Genomic DNA, 22,304 nt, shown 5'->3' with positions numbered 1-22,304 from the left:
GGAACTTATAGTCTAAAAAGATCCATCTGAAAATCCAATCAGAATAAATCAGATGCTTATGCAATAACAAGGGCCTTATGAGTTCTCAGGTAAAGCACAGAACTCTTCAAGAGGCCACTCCTCTAATCTGTGTATGTTAGCTAGGTTCCTGTACTCCTAGGTAAGTCACTTAGCCTCAGTTTCCTTATCTGTAAAATGGGGATGATAATAATAGCACCAACCCCCCCAGGAACAAGCGACTTAATATTTGTAAAGCACTTTACAAATCTTAAAGTGCTATATAAATGCTAGCTATTATAACTGTCATTATGTTCCTTCTTCCGGGTCTAAAATGCAATGAATTAGTAAGTTTCATACAGCAAGTTTACGTCACGAGGCGGGCTCTGTGGCTTGCTCGCTCATTCCAGTCCAGCCAAGTCAACTTTGCTACTCTTCACCCTTGCTCACCTCTAAAACGGCTAATGGCTCCCTCCACCCTCATTTCAAAGCCTGAATCCTATGGGAAGTCCTCCTCAAGTTGGTGCTACTTATAACATTCTCAAATTTGTGAAATTATTTAGGGCTATAGACTCTTATGATAATTTGTTGGTGCTGGTGTTCAGTTGTGTCTGACTCTTTATGACCCCATTTGGTATTTTCTTGGCAAAGATAGTGGAATACTTTGCCATTTCATTTTCCAACTCATTTTACAGATGTGGAAGCTCTTTTGTTTTGTTTTGGTTTAGTTTGGTTTTTTTTGGGCTGGGCAATGGGGTTAAGTGACTTGCTCAGGGTCACACAGCTAGTAAGTGTCAAGTGTCTGAAGCTGGATTTGAACTCAGATCCTTCTGACTGCAGGGCTGGTACTCTATCCACTGTGCCACCTAGCTGCCCCAAGATGTGGAAACTGAGGCACACAAGATTTGCCCAGGGTCATTCAACTAGTAAGTGTCTGAGGCTGGATTTGAACTCAGGTCATCCTGACTCTAGGGTCACTATGCCACCTAGTGAGCTGCCTCTAAGAGGGATTATTTTTTTTTCAGGGTCGGGGGACAGGGGAGAGTCCAGATCTATGTTTCTGTCCATGTAGGGAGCTGCTGGGTGTTGAAACTAATCCATAAAGGCACCTCTACCTTTTCATCTTAGAGAAAGGGTTTTTAGCCTGTTTTGGCAAGTCTAGTGAAGTCTACAGACCTCTTCTCAAAGTATTTTTAGATGAAGAAAATAAAATACAGAGGGTTATAAGGATATCAATTCCCTTGAAAGATACTTATGAAAATATATATATATTTTTAAAAGTTCATAGACCTTAGGTTAAGAACCCCTGAGAAGAGCATTGCCAGGGGCACTAAGAGGTTAAGTTACTTAACACGTTTATTAAATGTTTACTATGTGCCAGGCAGCATGCTAAGCTCTGAGGATACAAAAAGAGGCAAAAGATAATTCCCGTCCCCAAGGAGCTTAAAAATCTAATGGGGGAGATAACAAACAAATACGTACAAACAAGGAAACAGGAAATAATTAATAGAGGGAAGGTACTGGAATTAAGAGTGGGGTGGGGAAGGCTTCCTATAAAAGAAGGGACTTTAGTTGGGATTGAAGATGAAACTTGGGAAGTCAGTAGGTAGAGCTGAGGAGGAAGAGCATTCCAGGCGTGGGGGACAGTCGGAGAAAATGCCTGGAGCTGAGAGATGGAGTGTCTTGTTTGTGGAACAGCCAGGAAGCCAGTGTCACTGGATAACATAGTATGATGAGGGCAGTAAGGGATAAAAAAAGCCTGGGAAGGCAGGACCAAGCTGGGTTATGAAGGGCTTTGAATGCCAAAGACAGCATTCTGTATTTGATCTTGGAGGCAATTGGAGTTTATTGAGGAAGAGGGAGACATGGTCAGCCCCGCATTTTAGGAAAATCAATGAATGGAGGAGGGATTGGAGTGGAGGCAGACCCCCAGCAGCTATGTCAGTAATCCAGGCGTGAGGCAGTTAGAGCCTGCCCTAGAGATGTGGCAAGGTCAGAGAGAAAGGGGTGAATCTAAGAGGCTGCAAAGATGAAGTCATCAGGCCTTGGCAGCAGCTTAGATATGATGGGTGACCAATAGCGAGGAGTCCAAGATGATGGCTAGATTAGGACACTGAGGGCCTGGGAGGATGGTTACTGGACTTGCCCACGGTCATTCAGGTACTATACAGCTGAGGCATATCAGTCTTGAACCTAGGCCTTCTAGAATCCAAAACCGGCTCTCTTCCGTCCACTATATCATGCTCTTCAGGCATACTTGATAAATATTGATGGCTTACGGCAAAGTTAGAAAGCAGAGCTGTAACAACAGAGACCCCTCCTCTGCTCTCCCATTATGCGGCTCCTCTGATCCGAAATGGGCGTCTCTTCTGCTTCATTTCTCCATTTGTGTTGCGGGCCGTGCTTCCTCAGAGTGACAGAGCCATCCGGTGCCCTGTTGCCAGGCGCGGCCTGCCAGGTTTCACTCATGCGTATACCAGCCTCCCCAGTTCCTCCTCCCGTGAAGTGGCCCCAGGTACCTTGGTAACCTGACACTTTAGTCACGGCCCCGTTTCCCCTTCTGGGCCCCCTAAGCTCTGGACTCTGTCTATCAAGGGAGCCATGCTCCTCGGCTGAAGCCTCTGTGGCCAGAGCCGACTCGGTGTGCTCCCTCTTCCTTTGCTCTGGCTCCCCTCTTCTTCTCTGGACTAGAGGCAAGCCTTGAGGACAAGGCCATCTGCGTGGTGACAGAACACTGGTATGGCTACGAGACACCAGCTGCCTGGACTCCTGCCCTGGCCCAGTGAGGGCTGAGAGGAGCCGAATCGCTCTCACTGGACACATCCAGATGTCTTAGGCACTCACTCAGTACCTACCATCTTCGTATTGTAGAATGATACAGACTGTTAGAGCGGGGAGGGATTGCTCAGGTCGTCTCTAGCCCAGCATTCTGTGATTCTAGAATACAAGGGTTAACTACTATCAGGGAAAAGGAGGTCAAAGTCAGTCAGTCAGCAAGCATTTTATAAGCACCTACTATGGGCCAATTACTGTGCTAAGTGCTAGGGATACAAAGAAAGCAAAAGACAGTGCCTGTTCTCAAGGAGTTAATGGTTTAATGGCAACTGGATAGGAGGTACATGACAGAGGGACCCCAGCAGTAAGGACACACTGGACTGGGAGTCAGGAGACCTGGGCTTGAATCTTGATCCTGATACTAGCTTTGTGATGTGAACAAGGTATTTAACCACTTTGAGCCTCAGTTTCCTCATCTATAAAATGGGAAGAATACTACTTACACTAAGAGACCTCACAAGGTTGCTGTGAGAAAAGCACTCTGTGGACTTTAAAGGGACTCGTGATTACTATGACTAAGAGCATTTCTGACTGGTTTTATCCATTGGTCATAGGTAGAATTAGCTTTATTGTCATTCATTTGTTTCAGTCATGTTTCACTCTCTGTAACCTCATTTGGGGTCTTCTTGGCAAAGATACTGGAGTGGTTTGAATTTTCTCCTCCAGATCATTTTATAGATGAGGAAACTGAGGTAAACAGGGTTAAGTGACTTGCCCAGGGTCACACAGTTAGTAAATATCTGAGGCCGTATTTGAAATCAGGTCTTCCTGACTTCAGAACTAGCGCTCTATCCACTGTGCCACCTAGCTGCTCCAAGAATCAGCTATCAGAGTCAAAGTAACAGAGTCACAATCCCAGAAAGGTCAGCTGGTCTAACCTCCTGCTTGTCCAACATTCTTATCAGATAACAACATAATAATTTTGGATCAGGATCTAAGACTTCATCAATATAAGGAACTCCTGGCATGGAACTTTCTTCTACTGATACAGCTTGGCAATTCAACTGTAATTTCCAGTTGCAGTGAGTTACCCTGGGCACTGAAAGATGATGATTTAAACACAGTCACCCAGCTGGTACATGTATGAACGACGACTCGGACCCCAATCTTTCTGACTCCCAAGTCTGATTCTAAGCCATGGTGCTTCTTCAGAGTAATAATACTTATACCTGACCTTTATAGAGAGCTTTACATACATTATTTCACTTGATCTTCAACAACAACCCCATGAGTTACAGATGAAGAAATTAAGGTAGACAGAAGTGAAATGACTTGTCCACGGTCACCTAATGTACTAAGTGGTGGAGGGAGGATTCAAACCCAGGTCTTCCCATGCGTGAATCTAGTACATTTCCCTCTATACCACAGAAGGTCATCAGAAGGTCCATCTGGCATCTGCTTCAATGTCTGCAGTGATGGGGAGCTCACTCTTTCACACTCATTCCATTTTGGGACAGTTCTAATAGTTTAAAAATTCCTCCTTACAGGCATTTGAGAATTACCTCCCTGTAAACTCATGCCCCAGTTCTTCTCCCTTTGTAATCACACAGTTAAGAAGCCTCATCTCTTCCCACAGGATAGCCCTTCAAATAATCTTTCCACAGGCTAAGCATTCCTAATTCAAGGGTTTCTAGGCTTCTGTTAGTTTGTTAGCCCTATTCACTAGGTCAAAGACCACATCTCTTTCCTGGGTCATAATAGGGAGGAGAGGGAGAAAGGATGGATGAATAGATGAATGCAAGCTTATCTCTGAGGCCACAGAAAACCTTCAAGCAGATCTCTTCCACAGGGTGGGCTATCAATGGTATCTAAGCATACGGAAGACAGCCCGTCTACTGGCACATTTGGTTCTACAGATGGGAAGGAACTGGCTATGTCCAGTGAACCTGAAAGACAATGTACTGACAAGAACTGTCCCCAAGGGTTGGAGGATGCCAGTGTGGGGAATCCCCCACACCCCACGGCTCATCCAAGTTTTAAGAATGACCAAGCCCAGATGTGCCATTGCCAAAGACAGACTTGTGTCTAGCCGTGGTGGCCCTGTTTTACAGGGCAAACACCTCCTTGTAGACACTACCTCAAATAAGGTAATTTCCTTTTTGCTTGACACACCCATCTCTTTTCTCCTTTTGAAATCCAATCCAGGCACCCTCTACACCCCCAGCAGACATCACTCCACATTACTCACTGGTGCTGTATTGCTTACATCCTGGGAATCTTCTTCAATTTGACTCTGGAGACACCAGTGCATCAGAGATCTGAAAAAGAAAGAAACTCTCTATTGAAGCCAATTTAGGGGATGGGGTGGAGAATAGGTATTGGGTGGCCAATTCTGCTCTTAAGGACTCCTGAGTCATGGGGGTGGTATTTGGAGGAGAGGGAAAACATGGTAAGAGAGCATGGTGTAGTGCTGGACTTGGAGTCAGGAGGATCAGAATCCAAATCTGGCCTCTGACACATACTAGCCATGTGACCCTGTGTAAGTCACTTCTGTGCCTCAGTTTCTTTATCTGTAAAATGGGGATAATAATAGCACCTACCTTGCAGGGTTATTATGAAGATCAAATGAGGTGATAATTGCAAAGTGCCTGGAACATAGTAAGAGCTATATAATGTGAGCTATTATTATTATTATTGTTGTTATTATTATTAAAATCCCATTTCTGACATTTACTAGCTGTGTGACCCTGAAAAAGTCACCTAATCTGTTTCTGGACCTCAGTTTTATCATCTATAAAATGAGTTTGTTAGACTCAATAACCTATAAAGTTTCTTGCAGATATAAATCTGTCCTGGGAACTTCTAAAATTCTGTGGGGCTTTGCTAATTTAGTCTAAGCCAGCAGATAGGAAAGTCAAGAAAGATAGACTTCAGGAGAGGGGAAAACAATGAGTAAAAATGATCAGGGATTGGAGGCTTTCTTTAAACTTCACTCAGGTAAATTATTTTCTTTATCAAGAGGGTATTTGGCTGCTACATTGGATGTCAAATTATTATTATTCTTTCATTGGTGGGCAGTGTGGCAAGAGGCTCTGTAATTTGCTCTGAACTTGAAAAGATAGCTATTCATAAAAACAAGACAAAGAGAAATCTCAGCGTATATTTATACCATAGGAAGCTGCTGCCAAGAGAGCTCAATGTACTATGAAAATTCCTGGGGAACACCATAGCTCAAAATACCAGGCCTCTGGGGTGGCCAGTATCTGGTTGGTATCTTGGGTTTAGGTCTGAGAGGATAAAAGCTGCTGAGGGTAAGGCAGGGGTGAGCCTAAAACAGCAGAAAGAGGAAAGCAGAGAGAGAGAGAGAGAGAGAGACAGGGGGAGGGAGGGAGACAGAGAGAGAGAGAGAAGAGAGAGAGAGGAAGGGGCAGAGAGAGAGAGACAGAGACAGAGACAGAGATGGAGGGAGGGAAAGAGAGAGAGACAGAAAAATACAGAGACACAGAAACACACATGGAAAAGAGACAGACAGAAGACAGAGATGGAAGGACAAGAGATGAAAAAATACAGAGACACAGAGAGATGGAGACACACACAGAGAAAAAGAAAGACAGAAAGAGACAGAAAAAAAGACACAGAGAGAGACATACACATACAGAGAGACACAGAAACATAGAGACAGAGAAACAAGAGAAAGACAGAAAAAGACAGTGAGAGACAGACACACAGTGAGAGACAGATAAGAGAGACAGAAAAAAACAGGGAGAGAAGGGGGAGGGAAGAGAAAAGGAGGCGGAGGAATTTTAGTCAGGCTGAGGAATATATGAGGCATCTTTCCAGGCTGCCACTCATTCCCTTTCATTTTACTGAATTGCTTAATCCATTCAAATTTTAAGTTATAACTGTTAGACCTGGGGTTCAACATACTCCTCTTCTCTTCATCTCTTAGTTTAAGTACCATTTTGGGGGGGGGAGCATCCTTTGTGAAGTTTTCCTATTCTTTGTCTTTCCTGTTTCTTTTTGCTTTTATTCTCTTCCAAATTTTATTCTCCAATTCATGGGCAATGTCTTTACTTGTTATTTATTTTCTGTTTCTTCAATAAGTACTCCTCCAGGGCTAACAAAACTCTCTCTTCTTTCCCATTTCTATGTCATTGCATTTATTAGCCTTATTGCACCTCCCTTTTTTTCCTCCTGTGCCTCACCAAATTCATCTCTTTCGTCTTCTTTTGAACTTCTAAAACAACTTCTATTATGGCATTTCTTATAGTAGACTTTTCATTACAGTTTTTTATCTACCATGTGATCTCCCCTACTAGGTTATATACATCTGGAGAAGCAGAAGAGGTAGAGTGCATGGTGTACTGGACTTGGTGGTCAGGAAGACCTGGGATTAAACCTGACCTCTGACACGTGCTAGCTGTATGACCATGGATAAGTCACCTAATTTGTCTGAGCTTCAGTCTCCTTATCTGTAAAATACCGATAATAATCATGGGAAGTTCAAGTAAGATAATGCATGGAATTTGCTTTGCAAACCTTAAAATACTATATATTTACTATATCTGTGTGTGCATGTATGTGTGTGTGTACACACACACACACACATACCATATTTACAATGCATGGCAATCCATATAGATGTGTGTGCATCTGTACATGTGTGCTTATACATATGCATATATACAGGCAACTAGGTGGCACAGCAGACAGAGTTCTAGGTTCCTGAGTTCAAATCTGGCCTCATATACTTACTAGCTCTGTGACCCTCAGCAAGTCATTTAACCCTGTTTGTCTCATTTTTCTCATCGGTAAAAATGAGCTGGAGAAGGAAATGGCAAACTACTCTAGCATCTTCACCAAGAAAACCCTGAAGTAGGGTCACAAAGAGCTGGATATGACTAAAAACTCCTGAACAGACATGTACATGTACACATATATTTGTACATATATTATATATACATGTATATACACATACAGAGTACATCAAATTTCCCAGTGCAATGTAAAGTTTTAATAGCTTAAAACTGAACCGAGGTTTGAGACACTGGATGAGAGAGAGACAGACAGACAGACAGACAGAGAGAGAGAGACAGAGAGAGAGAGAGAGAGAGAGAGAGAGAGAGTGTGTGTGTGTGTATGTGTGTGTATTTGGTCTGGACCTACGATTTCATCAATATGAAGAATCCCCTAAGTAGCTATGCAAAACAGCAACTCATCTATCACTTACGTCATACAGAATTGCCTGGGGAACTGAAAGATTAGGTGACTTACATCCACAGGCACACAGACAACAGCTACCACATAACAGTTAGGACCTGAACCCAAATCTGGCTGACTCCAAGACCCAGTCCTTAATTCCCTCACCTCTACTAAATGGCAGCTATTACTATTTCTCTGTATATCCCCACAGTGCCTATCCCAAGACCTCTTACACAGCAGGTTCTCCATAATTTCATCTGGATGGATGAGTACATTTCAGACAGTGTGGCCTGTGGGTAGGACAGGGATATTATGGGAAAAGGGCCTTTCTCAAAACTTCTAAAACAAAGCTATCTAGTCAACTGCCTATTCTGTCAGCCCTCCAGCAAAGAGTCGGAAAAACTTCCAGAACTATTAATTAACCAGTCAACAAACATTTGCTAAGCACTTACTATGTACTAGTGTGCTGAGCACTGTGAATGCAAAGAAAAAAGGAAGAACACTTACGGACCTAAAGGAACTTACATTCTAATAAGGAGAAACAACAACATATACATATATAGGGACAGACAAGATACAAGAGAGGTAGATGCGGGGCCGCTAAGTGGCGCGGTGGATAGAGCACTGGTCCTGGAGTCAGGAGGACCTGAGTTCAAATCTGGCCTCAGACACTTGACACTTACTAGCTGTATGACAGTGAGCAAGTCACATAGCCTCATTGCCTAGCCAAAAAAAAAAAAGAGAGAGAGAGTAGACGGAAGGTGACCTTTGGGGAGATATGGACTGGGCCTGGAAAAGGCCTGTTGAAGAAGGTGGCCTATAGCCTCAAGTTAGCACTCCATATTATAAGGGAGAAGGAAATTCCAGGACGAACTCTTCCCTGCTGCCTCCTCCCACACCGTGCCCTTCAGACCTGGGAACATGCGCCTGACTTTGCTGCTGTGATCCTCCACTGATGGGGGTGATCTCTAGGTCACCTTGTGATTCTAAACTAGACAGGATCCAACCTACAATTTCAAGTAAACATCCTGAAGGATTCTTGGAAGCAAATAAAAGACCAGGGCAGACTGCCCGACACAGGTACCTGTGCTCCCACACAATCAGACTAGCACATGAGAACATGGGCATCTGTTTGGGGCCCGGCAGTGTGATGATATAAGCCCATCATGGCTGAAACCTTCAAGGGCAGTCAGTCCCTGGGTGAGAATCAAGACGGGACTACAGACCACAAGGGGGGGGGCATGCCCCCAGACCACAGCCCCAGCAAACAAGGAGCCACACGCCAAGGGGTGGGATTAGTTGTCTGAATAACTCATTCTCTTAATGACTTGGAGATGGCTCTAATACTTAGAAACTGACATTGTGCAAATCATTAAACTCCTGGGTTTCTACAACATGAAAATAAAGATAAGACTCAAATTAGCTACTTCAGAGGGTTGTTATGAGGAAAATATTTTATGAACTTTTTTTGTGGGGAGGGAGGTCTGGACTTATGGTTTAATTAGTGTGGGTGAGTTCCTAGTATGGAAATTTCCCTCCCTGATGTAGATTGGTATCACTTCTGTAATTTAGATTAATTAGCTTTAAAGCTAGAAGGGATCTTGGAGGTCATCTTAGGCCAACCGCCTCATTCTGTTGTTGTTTGTCCTTCATTTTCAAGGAGGACCGATGACATCACGGGCCATGTCTCGACTCCTGGTGAGTTAGATTTACCTGAGGCAGAGCTGCACAGAATCGTCAACCTCACTCTCTCTTTCAGAGTCATGGAAGTCCAGCAGCACGACAGAAGTCAGGATGACTGGAGATGGCCTGGGATGCAGTGCATGACCTTGGAGTCTTCAATGTCTGACCAAGCTCAAAGCGCTCCACAGTGCCTGGTTCAGGGGCCCTTATGGTGGCTGGAACAAACTGTTCTCAACCTTGGGGGAGGTCTTCCCATGCTTGAGGTCTAATTCACTGACAGGTTTGCAGCCCATCAGTTACCCTTAACCTGGTTTAGCCTGTCTGCTAGAGACCGTTTTGCTGGGCTGTGGCTGCTGCACATGCTATAAGCTTCTTGGAGCCACAGATAAGAGATACAAAATGGGGGAGTAGCTCTGAAAAGGGCTCAGCAAGTCCTCATACCAGATGTGTACTCCTACCCTCTCATATTAGAGATGAAGAAAGTGAGACAGAAAAAGGGGAAGTAACTTGTCCAGGGTCACACAGCTAGTTAAGCATATCAGAAGGGATTTGAACTCTGGTTTTTCTGACTCTTGGGGCAGCTGGCTGACACACTGGATGAAGATCTGGGCCTGGAGAAAGGAAGACCTGAGTTCAAATCTGATCCCAGACACTTACTAGCTGTGTGACCTGCGCAAGTAACTTAACCCTGTTTGCCTCAGTTTCCTCAGCTGTCAAATGAGCTGGGGAAGGAAATGGCAAACTACTCCAATATCTTTGCCAAGAAAACCCCAAATAGAGTCACAGAGAGTCAGATATGACTAAAAAAAAAAAGACTGACCTTTACCCTCCTTTGATAATCTCACAAAGTTGCCTAAGGTACTGACAGAGAAAGTGATTTGTCCACAGCAAATACGCATTTGAAGGACTTATACCCAGATCTCCCTGGCTTCATGTTGAGGAATATAGGATACTTAGTAGCTGGGGAGTTAGGAAGATCTGGGTGCCACTAGTCTTTCACTCTAACATGTTAAAGGATCCTGGGCACACTGTTTCATTGCTGGGTGCCTCAGGCAATTCTCCAGAACAGCTTTATTAAGGAGTTTTCCCACTGGAGAACAGGAGTGGTCCTATCCAAGAAATCAAACAATACACATTAATTAAGCACCTTCTAGTGCCAAGGCTTTTCGCTAAGACCTGGGGATACAAAGAGTGGCCAACCCCTCCCCCCCAAAAAAAACCCCAGTCCCTGCCCTCAAGGAGCTCACAATCAAATGGTGGAGACAAATACACAAACAAGCTAAATACAGGATAAATAGGATGTAATTAACAGAAAGAAGGCACTGGAATTAAGAAGTGTTGGGCAAGGCTTCCTGTAAAATATGGGATTTTAGTTGGGACTTAAAGGAAGCCAGGGATCACAGATCTTCCAAGTGTTTCTGTGGGGTGCTTAGGGACAAGCACCTCTGGGGTGAGAGCCTGCTGAGCCCTTTTCGGGGCTGCTCATCCACCTTTGGTGTCCACTTCTCACCTGTGGTTCCTGTGGCTCTAGCATGCACGGTGCCACACCCCAGCAAAACTGTCTCAACACACAGGCTAAAGGTAACCAACAAGCCTTCAAGCCTGTTGGTGAGTTAAAGGGATGTCTACCCCAAACGTGAGGATTTCCCCTGGCTGAATGGGCAGATGAGAACAATTTGTTCCAATGGCCATGAAAGCAGGTAAAGCAGGTACTGTGGACTGCTTACAAGCTTGGTCAGGTATTGAAGATGCCACAGTCATTCACTGCATCGCAGGCCATCACAATCATCTTCATTTTTGTCCCGCCACTGGACTTCAATGACTCTGGAAGAGAGAGTGAGGCTAATGACCGTGCAACTCCACCTCATTTATCAAATTATCACGTATCTATTTCTCTGGGTACATGTTGTATATGCCTGTAGAATGTAAGCTCTTTGAAGGCAGGGATTGTATTTTTTTGTATGTGGTTGGCTTTTGCCCTTGTATCCTCAGCCTTGTGCAAAATACCAGGTACACAGTAGGTGTTTAATAAATATTTGTTAGATTGTTTTTGGATTAGACTTTCTGCCTCCCTCCTTTTCCCTCCCCTCCTAGCTTGGTAAAGGTAATCAATCAACAAACATTTATTAAGTACCTACTATGTGCTGGGCACCCTGCTAGGTGCTAGGAATACAAATATAAAGAATGAAATAATTCATACTTCTCAAAGAGCTTATAATCTATGTGGGGGAATTCAATAATTATGTGTGTGTACCTACACACTATAAAGAGAATCTATATAAAGTAGTTAAATATAAGGGTACAAACGGATGGAGGGAGGGTACCAGTACTCAGGGTAAAGTCTCTGGAGAAGTGAAGAAAGATGTCTTTGAGCATCTGGATGAAGGAAGGTGAGCAGACATACTCTACACTAAATTTCTGAGGACTTTGGTGACTGAGATGGAATCAAGATTGGAAAGACCAGGGTCTTCAAGAGCATGAAAGATGGCAGTATTTCTACAGTGCTACAGCTTTCTCCATCACTCAGCAAGGCCAGAGTCATGAAAACCAGCTGCGCTAGGTGGTCCCTGTTTTAGCAACTGCTACACACAAAGTTGCCTGTTAGTTCAGGCAATAAAACAGAAACCTGAAAGAAAGAAAGAAATCAGAAAGAAAGAAAACAATTCTCTCTCACCCCAATAAACACAGTTGCCTAGTAAGCAATATATCAAAGAATCAAAGAATGAAAGGGCCCATATAATATAACTTAGAGCAGGAAAAGAAACTTCAGAGATTATCTGGTCCAATGCCCTCATTTCATAGATAAGGAAATTGAGGCCCAGAGATTTAGAATGAAGGGGAAGCAGCTAGGTGTAGTGGGTGGAATGATGAAGCTAGAGTCAATAAGTCGCTGTTGTTGAGCTATGTCTGACTCTGTGACACCATTTGGGGCTTTCTTAGCAAAGATACTAGAATGGTTTACCAACCTGAGCTCAAAATCAGTCTGAGATACTTACTAGCTATAAAACCCTGGGCAAAGCACGTAACCTCTCTGGTCCTCAGTTTTCTCATCTGTAAAATGGGGATAATCTCAAGGTTGTTGTGAAGATCAAATGAGATAATATTTGTAAAGTAAATTTTAGGGCACTCTGTAAATATTAGCCATTATTGTCAGTCCAAGATCACACAACTAGCGAGTGGCACAGCCATGGTTTGAAACCAGAACTTTGGAGTCCCAGTCAGGGTTCTTTCTACTGCTATTGCTAACCCAGAATTTTTTTTTTCATGCTGTGAATGATTGGAATAATGGGTAAACGGATAATTAAGGCATCCTCCTTCATTGTATCAACCAAAAAGCTGTTGGATAATCTAATTCATTTAGGATCTAAGAATTCCCCCAGAATACCAGGTCCATACCTAAAGCAATCCTTTCAGCCTCCTAGAAATCTAGATCTAACGATGCCTTTGGCAGATGTGAAAAATGACAGACACATCTCTGATTAGCTCAGTTTGCTGATCTCAGAAGCCTTCAAAATCTATGAAAACGGACTCCTATAAAAGGAAATAAGTGAGCTAGTAAGATAAGTCTGTGGAGCTCAAATGTTTGGTTTTTCCCATCAGACAAAGATGAGGGTAATGAGGACAGCAAAGTTCTCCAGCTTTAGAGCTCAGAGCGGCCTTGTAGGCCATCCACTCCAGGCCCTCATTCTATAGAAGAGGAAAAAACAAGGCCCAGAGGGAGGGCAAATATGTATACCAGCTGCTTTGTAAACCTAAAAGGGCAACACATATGATGATGTCCTGATAACAGAAGTACCTCAAGAAAATATCAGGCAGATGCTGCTGAAATTTAGTGTCTTAATTGAGGCCACGCCTCAACCTTCCCACCTTGTCTCTATCTTTCAGAACCTTTGTTTCCTGTACAATCATCTTTTTTTCTATTCTACTATGTTATGAAAATACTTTTTTTATTGCTTAAGTTCAAAATAAAATAAATAAAATTTTTAAAAAGAGCTCAGTTGAGGTGCCCACATAGTCTAAAGCCTTTGCTGATCTCTCCCAGCTGAAAGCATTGTCTCCTCTCCTCAAATTTCTCCAGGCTATTCTGGATCTCTTACTGGTCCCCCTTGCTGATAAGGGCTGTATCTACACACCTCCTCCCTCCATCTACTCCCCTCCCCCACCTCCCCCTCTACCCCCTAGGAGTATGCCACTGAATCCTTAACAACTGGCTCTCAGAAAAGCATGACACACCTTCGAGTTCAATCTGTATTATCAATATTTTCCCCATCACTTTCTTAAGTCTAGGCAATCAACAAGATGATAAATCAAGCCCTGCTTTGTAGGGTTTGCTGATTTTCTAGGTCCCCCTCCCCCCTCAAGTTCAAGCTGGCTCCTGCATACCCAAGCCAGTGGCCAAGTAGAATTTAAATTTCCTGGGGCCAGGGATCATTTTGTTTCTGTCTCCAATTCCTTGTACACAGTAGGTGATTAAGAACTGTTTGTTGATTTGACCTGGAAAAGAGGCCAGGTAGAAACATTCAAGACAATGTACCCAAAGACTCTCTACTAATCTAAGGATTGTCTAAAAAGATCATATGTGTGTATGTGTATATACATACATACATACATACATACATACATTCATACACACATACATATGGAGGAGAGAGAGAGAGAGAGAAAGAGAGACACACACACACACATGCTTCATGGATCATTAAGTCCAATCCTCTGCCCATTTTATAGATGAGGAAAACTGAGGACCTCCTAGGGTAAGTGACTTACCTAAGCTCATACAACTATTAAGTATCAGAGGTAGAATTGGAACCTAGACATTCTGACTCCAAATTCAAGGCTTTTTTGCTTTTCAGTTGTGTCCAACTCTCCATGACCCAATTTGGGGTTTTCTTGGCAAAGATAATGCAATGTTTTGTCATTTCCTTCTCCAGCTCATTTTGTAGATGAGGAAAATGAGGGAAACAGGGTGAAGTGACTTGCCCAGGGTCACACTGCTAGGAAGGGTCTGGGGCCACATTTGAACTCAGGGGGCTGAGTCTTTCTGATTCCAAGCCTAGTGCTCTATCCACTTCAGCACCTAGCTGCCTCACCACACACACAGAAGGCAGGTAATAAATGCTGACTGCTGCCTATAATCCAGGTGTGTAGATACGGCTTTTTGCTAGAATCCCTAGGGCTGTATGCTTCTTGAATGTGTCAGCGGGGTCTTTCCCTTCTCTTCTGTTTCCTTTCTCTCCAGTATCTAGGACAGTGATGGGAAGATACTTATTTTAAGGATCCAGGATTTTTGTCCTCGTGTACAAATTGCAATCACTGTATGATCTAAGAGTTGTTGTTGTTGAACAATTCATTACCCCATAGCCAGCTTAGATGGGCCACTTAATTTGCGTCAGCAGGCATTTCTTAAGCTTCTACTATATGCCAGACACTGTGGGATGAAAGATAAAAATAAGACGGTCCCTGGCCCCAATGAACTCACATTCTAGAGGGAGAAATCAACATACACAAAGAAAAACAAATGCGAAACTTACACTAAGTAATTTTGGGAGGCTGGGAAGGCATTAACAACTGGAGAGATTAGAAGATATTTTTTATAGTAAATAGCATTCTGGCTTGAATGAAGTCAGAGATTCCAAGAGGTAGAAGAGGGACAGCATTTCAATCAAGTGGCCAGACTGGGCAAAGGTGCAGAGGTGGGAATGTTGTGAGCCTTAGGAAACAGACACACAGTCCACCAATCTGAAGCCTTTCCAGGCCTGCAAGAACTTATGTTTCATTGGCGCAGCCTTCAAGAATCCAGGCTCATTTCCACATGAGGATAAGGCATCATTGGAGAACTCTGGTGCTAGATATACAGTGATGCCTAATTAATACCTAGAGATTTAGTCATCCCTGTAGATACACAACATAATAGGGAAGATTCAGGAGATATTTTTTCAACCAGAATGACCCTGTTTAAATGCTTTTGTAACATCCTTTCTCGGATACTCTCCCACCTAGCACTGGATGCCCAGAGGGTGTCTGCTAGCTTATGTTCTAGTTGAAACCCCATGGATGGTTACTACTACCACTACTACATTTTGCTGACTACTCCCCACTATGCTGCCTCTACTGGCACTATCACTTCTACCTTCTCCTCGTGGTCATTTGGACTCTGCCCTTGGGCCTCTTCAATGACATGTCATCATTTGCCCTGTTTTGCTGGGACTCGGCCTTCTACCCCCATTTCTTTGATGTGTTCTCTTCCCCCATTAGAATGTAAACTTCCTGAGTCCAAGGACTTGCTCAATTATATTTGTACCCCCAATTCGTAACACAGTGCCTAGCACATGGTAAGCTCTTATAAAATGCTTGTTCCATCTATGTATGTATGGACATATACATGCATACGTACATGGATACAAGCATCTGTCTAACCACCTATCTTTCTCTCATCTATCCATCTGTATCTATTATCTATCGCTCATATGTCTATATCTATCCAGTCATCATCTACCTCTAATCTATCTGTCCATCTATCATCTATCTCTCTCCTCTGGTTGTCTATATCTCATCTCTCATCTATCTATTCATCCATCACCTATCTCAGGTCTGTTTGCCTATATCTATCCATCCATCTATCACCTTTCATCTCTCTACCCATCAATCTCTCATCTATCTATTCACCCATCTCTCCATCCATCTATCTCACATCTGCTTGTCTCTATCTATCCATCCATCAATCATCTATGTATCATCTATCTCTCACCTGTCTGCAGAGCTATCTATTCATCTATCATCTGTCCATCCATCCATCCATCCATCCATCCATCCATCCATCCATCCATCCACATGTATCTATCATCTATCTCTCATTTGTCTATATCTATCTACCCATCTGTCATCTATTTGTCTATCTACCATCTACCTCTCATCTGTCTATCCATCATCTATCTATATTCTCTCTCCAGTTTGTCTTTCTATCCATCCATCACCTAAATCTATCATCTCACATCTGTTTGTATCTATCCATCCATCAATCATCTATGTATCATCTATCTCTGTCTGTCTATACCTAGCTACCCATCAATCATCTACTTCTCATCAGTCTATCTACCCATCCATTTTCTATCTATATCATATATCTCCCATCTGTCTATCTAGCCACCCATCCATATATCCATCTATCTATCATAGTTCCTGAGACCCCAAGTACTAAGAGATTTTCCAGACTTTTCTACCATGGACTAATGCATGGTTTTTAAATTTAAATTACAGGATTCTTCTTAGGCCCATTTTTGGATGATAGGTTTTTTTTTTTAAAGTCACTACTATGTGTGAGAGCATAAATGTCCTGACTCATAGCTGGAAAAACCATCTCTCTAGCTAACGAACACATTCCAAATCTGTCCAGTCACATGAATTGAGCAAGAATGGGTTGCTCAATTGGGTTGTTATGCCTGAGCTGACATGTATTTAAGCCAGCAACTCTGGACTACTTTCTAGCCCTATTCTATCTCCTTGCATCAGAAAGACAGGGACTAAACAGTGGTAGGACTGGGGTGGTGTGTAAAAAAGACAATGGACCTGGGTGTATACTTGGCTTTGTAGAAAACAAGTATAATGTAAGGGGGTTAAGAGAGCCAGTATGAAGCCTAGATTTGATGCTAAAATACCCTGGGCTCTATGACCTTTAACTTAGGGCAAGTCACATAAAATGTCTGCCCCTTGTCTATTTCACAGGGTTTTTTTTTTGAGGATCAAAAAAGGTAATTATGAGAAAGTATTTTTCTTTTTTTTAATTTAATTTTTTTAATTTCTTCCATATGCTTTTGAGTTGAAAATTTTTCTCCCTTTTCCTCCCCCCCTCCACCCTCCCCAAAACAGCGCACATTCTGATTTAGGCTTTACATTTACATACCAATTAAACATATTTTCACATTAGTGAAGTTGTAAGTAAAGATTAAAACCAATACGAGGAACCATCAGAAAGATGAAACAAAACTCAACAGAAGGTAAAAAGAAGTGATAGCGATTCGACTTCCATAGTTCTTTCTTTGGATGTGGACAGCATTATCCACCCCGAGGCCTCTGGAAATGTCTTAGATCCTCGTAATGCTGAGAAAGGTTCAGTTTAACAATCTTAGTCACTGCATAATGTGCCTGTTATTGTGTACAAAGTCCTCTTGGTTCTGCTCACTTCACTCAGTATCAGACCATATAAGTCTTTCCAGGTTTTTCTGAAGTCAGGCTGTTCATCATTTCTTATAGCACAATAGTATTCCATTACATTCATATACCACAACTTGTTCAGCCATTCCCCAATTGATGGGCATCCTCTCAATTTCCAATTCTTTGCCACCACAAAAAGAGCTGCTATGTATATTTTTGTACATGTGGGTCCTTTTCCCATTTGTTTGATCTCTTTGGGATATAGCCCTAGAAGTGTTATTGCTGGATCAAAGGGTATGCACATTTTTGTAGCCTTTTGGGCATAGTTCCAAATTGTTCTCCAAAATGGTTGGATCATTTCACAACCCCACCAACAATGTATTAGTGTTCCAATTTTCCCACATCAGAAAGTATTTTTCAAACTCTAAAGCACTATGTACATATAGGCTTTTGGTACGATTCCTGAATATTGGCATAGAAATTAAATTTCTATAAAGTGGACCAGGCTTTAAGTGCACAGGGCTGTCGCTATTTAAAGGATTCTCATGATGAGTTTTTAATTAATATCATATACATTTTATTGATGAGTTTTGTTTTGAGATTACCATCATGTCAGAATTTTCTCCCCTACAAAGAACCCTCCCCTATAATACAAAAAGGAGTGATACAAAACCAACAGACACAATGAGAGTATAGCAGTGTCTTCTGTGAAAGTGAATTCTTTCTTGAAGTGACAATAGTTTTGTAGTGGGAATGGCACTTATCTGTAAAATGGGGGGGTGGGATGGCAGATTAAAAATTTGAATTCAACAATATATTGCTTTCAGGAAATGCTATAAAAATAAGAGATACACACAAACAAAATAAAGGTCAGGAGTAGAATTTATTATGTAAAAAAAGCAGGGGCAGTAATCATGATCTCAAAGTTAAAATAGACTTAATTGGGGCAGCTAGGTGGCACAGTGGATAGAGCACTGGCCCTGGATTCAGGAGGACCTGAGTTCAAATATGACCTCAGACACATAACACTTACTAGCTGTGTGACCCTGGGCAAGTCACTTAACCCCACTGCCTAGCGGGAAAAAATTTTTTTAAAAAAGATTTAATCAAGAGAAAAATAGGGAAACTACACTATATGTCAGCCATATTGTTTGATATTGTTGGACCATTTAAAATAACTGACAGTATAAAAACCTAAGAGTATACCTGCCAAAACAGACACAGGAACTATACGAATATAAACACGAAACACCTTTTGTACAAATAAAGTTAGATCAAAATAACTGAAGTAATATTTATTGTTCATGGGTAGGTAAAGCCAATATTAAAAAATGACAATTTTATCCAACTAATCTATTTGTGTAATGCCATCCCAATTAAATTACTAAAAAATTATCTTACTGAGTTAGGAAAAATAATAACAGGGCTCATTTGGAAGAGCAGAGGGTCAGGAACTTCAAGGAAACCAGGGGAGAAAGATAAACTATATTATAAGGTGAGAGCATCATTGAAGTATAAAATGGATAATTTTGATTGTTTTAAATTAAAAAAATTTTTTTTGTATAAATTTTGTATAACTAAAACCTATGCAGCCAAGAAAAGAAGGAAGGCAGAAAATTGGAGGAGAACTTTCATAGACAATCTCTTGGACAGAATGGGATTGGGTTGGAATATTGCTGTAATGTAGCAAATGACGAGCTGGCTGATTTAAAAAACCACGGAGAGACCTAGACTTAAGAAGGAAGATGCTAGCGACCTTCAGAGAAACAGGTGATAAGCCTATGTGTATATGTCTGAGTGGATATGTGCATATATGTGTATGTTTAGACATACATGCATTGCACACATGTGAGCACATATGCATGTATGTGTATGTACACGCATATAAAACACACATACAATGCATACCTTTGTGTGTATACATATGCATACATGCGCACGCACACACGTGTGCACGTACTTATCTATATTTCTGTGCTTAACTGTAGCCTTCTTGGGGGGAGTGGGAAAATAAAGTAAAAAGTACATAGCAGAGAACAAAACAAAATCTACAAGGAAGCAAAGAAAAGCTGAACAGCTTTGAAAACAGTGTGTACTATTTGTTATGTAGAGTTTCTTGAAATGGAAATTTATTGCTGTGTACTTTGAATCTTCTCTTACGTTCTGCTGTGTACGTGGAAATGTTTTTTTTTCTTATTTACATTTACATTAAAATAAATTTTAAAACTTAAAAAAAATGAGGGCATAGACACTAAATTATTTCTGAGGCCCCTTCTAGCTCTGAATCTATAATTCTATGATGGTATGATCTTAACTTAACTTGTTTCTACAATCAAAATATAATTCTGCTAAATTATAATGACCGACATTGGTGCCACAGAAGAGATATGAGAAGACACCTCCCCCTGCTTCTTTGTAGAAGTCAAGGACCATGGGTAGATAGATAGTCAGTTGGGAAGGTATGGAACTCCCCCCCCATATATATATATATATATATATATATACACACACACACACACATACATACATACACATACATACATACACACACACACTATTTTAAAAAAAAATTTGGGTTAGTTTTATTGAACTTTGTCATAAGAGATGGCTCTCTGGGAGGAGATGGGAAGATACCCTGGGAAATGCAGATGATATGAAAAAATGATATAAATTTATTTTAAAAACATTTTTTTTAAAAAATTGGGGCTTTTTAAAAGGGCATACCTGTATTACATGAAAAAACAAAAAAACAAACAAATCTCCCTTTGGGATCCTGGTGTCCTTGGCAAAAGTGAAACGCCTGGGGATTAAACTTTCTAAAACTCAAAAGCAAATTTTTTATAAACTGGAAGAAAAACAAAGGTCTCAAACAAACAAATGGGGTTCTCCAACTAACTAAATTAATAACACCGTGGATTTGAAAGGTAGAAGAGACCTTAGAGAGCATTCAGTACAACTCTCTTCCACTTTACACATGAGGAAAGTGAGGCCTAGAGAAGGTAAATGACCTGAGAGTTTATAGGCAGAAAAGAGTGAAGCAAGGACTTATTAGTTGTGTAGGGGGATAAGGGGTGTGGTGTGTACAACACAGGGCTACAGCCTGGTTTTGTGATTAACTAGTTGTGTCAACCTATCAGCTGAGTCACGCAACATTTCTGAGCCTCAGTTTCCTCATCTGTTAAATGGGGCTAATAATAATTGCCTTCTCTTCACTCCCAGGGTTATTTTGACAGTGGAGCCAAGGAGATAAGAGCTGTGGAAATGCCTGGGAAAAATAAAAGCTCCTCGGAGTATCTGAATGACTCATATGATGTAACACCCCACCTCTCTACCCCCTACACTGTGGGCGTTCAATACATATTTGCTGAATGAAGGAATGAATGAGCAAATGTAAACGACTGCGGAAAACTCTGCAAATAAGATCCTTACTCCTCCGTTGCTTCTTTTTGTGGTATCCCATCCCCCCTCCAGGGTGCCTCGTACTGTGCTGGGCCTGGAGTCAGGAAGGCCTGAGTTGAAATCCAGCCTCAGACACTTAGTAGCTGTGTGACCCTGAGCAAGTCAACATTAATCTTTGCCTGCCTCAGTTTTCACAACTATAAAATGGGAATGATGATCAAACGAGATAATGTTTGTAAAGTGCTTAGGTACAGTGCCTGGAACATTGTGGATGTTACATAAATGCTTATTCCCTCCCTCCCTCCCTCCCTAATGAGGCTAAGGAGCCATTAATACTCAACAATAAATCGGCAGTTTTGATTGGTGGGTTCTTTCCACACTCTTTTTGTCCTTTAGTCATTTTCAGTCATGTCCGACTAGTCATGACCCCTTTTGGGGGTTTTCTTGGAAAAGATCCTCGAGGAGTTTGCCATTTCCGTCTCCACCTCATTTTACAAATGAGGAAACTGAAGCCAGATTGGAACTCAGCAGCAACAGTCAGAGCTCTGCGCTGGGAGTCAGAATGTCAGAGTTCAGGCCTGGACGGCTCCAGGGGTAAATTCTTTCATATCTCTGAGCCTCAGTTTCCACATCTGCAAAAAAGGGGTGAGGTCTGACTCTAAGGTCCTGTGTTGATCCGACATTCTATCATTCTCAGAACTAAGTTTGTACGTGAGTCTGGGACTTACAGCCAGAAGGCAGTGCTCAACACACAGTCTGAGAGGAGAGACGGTAGCAGGGACTCAGGGTAGGTCTGCCAGCCTGTGGAAGATAGCTAGCTTTCAGGGTCTTAGGTCTTCTAGCTTAGGGCTGCAAGGAGCCTCACTGATCACCTAATTCAACTCCCTCCCTCATTTTTCTGGGGAAGAATCCAAGCCCCAGAGAGGTTAAGTGATTTCTCCATGGTCACACAGCCAGGAAATTAGCAGAGCCAGGTTTTGAACCGATGCCTCGCCTCTATGTGCGATACTCTTTCCACTAAACCACAGCTGCCTCCTCAGAGATCATCTGGCCAACCCCTTTCCTAGAAAGAACACCCCCACAATATCCTAGATGAA

The 22,304-nt window shown here is 42.1% G+C and overlaps 1 protein-coding gene across 5 annotated transcripts in view; it reads right to left on the bottom strand.

The window, feature by feature from the left end:
• The window catches only part of ZHX2 (zinc fingers and homeoboxes 2), a 216,592-nt gene that overhangs the window by 103,858 nt on the left and 90,430 nt on the right, over positions 1-22,304 (bottom strand). For all 5 annotated transcript variants that reach the window (XM_078153720.1, XM_078153722.1, XM_078153719.1 and 2 more), the window contains one exon: positions 5,021-5,090. The gene's annotated coding sequence lies outside the window, so the exon portion shown is untranslated. The remainder of the gene's footprint in view (positions 1-5,020; positions 5,091-22,304) is intronic.

Source organism: Phascolarctos cinereus, unplaced genomic scaffold (genome assembly GCF_003287225.1).
Source record: "Phascolarctos cinereus isolate Bilbo 61053 unplaced genomic scaffold, phaCin_HiC Scaffold_4;HRSCAF=312, whole genome shotgun sequence".
Lineage (NCBI taxonomy): Eukaryota > Metazoa > Chordata > Mammalia > Diprotodontia > Phascolarctidae > Phascolarctos > Phascolarctos cinereus.
The sequence above is the reverse complement of the archived record's forward strand: the minus strand, read 5'-3'. Positions and strand labels throughout refer to the sequence as shown.